This window comes from Phalaenopsis equestris, unplaced genomic scaffold (genome assembly GCF_001263595.1).
Source record: "Phalaenopsis equestris unplaced genomic scaffold, ASM126359v1 Scaffold000116, whole genome shotgun sequence".
Taxonomy (NCBI): Eukaryota; Viridiplantae; Streptophyta; class Magnoliopsida; order Asparagales; family Orchidaceae; genus Phalaenopsis; species Phalaenopsis equestris.
In genome coordinates, this window is record NW_018164558.1 from 27,831 (window position 1) to 28,233 (window position 403).

The following is a 403-nucleotide window of genomic DNA, read 5'->3' on the forward strand; positions in this document are numbered from 1 at the left end:
GGCGGGGTCGATGGCGCCGTCGACACGCTCTATTGTAATTTAAACAAAACTCAGGGAAATTCCCGCCGTCGGCAGTGTCGAGGGCGCCGTCTGAGGGCGCCGTCGGCGGCGTCGAGGGCTCTCGACGGTGTCAAGGGCTCTCGACGGTGTCAAGGGCGCCTTCGGTGGCCTCTATTGATTTTGGTTCAATTCCCAAATTTCTGCAATTTTGATCAATTTCAAGCCTTAACGACATCCTTTCAATCATTATAGTCATAATTTTAAATGACTAAATGATGTACTTGTCACAAATAAAGTTTCACAACACAAAACATCACATTTATATATAAATTCCAAGGGGTACAATATACGTTACATAACACAACTAAGTTTGGTATTTTCTCAACCTCAACACATTAATTCA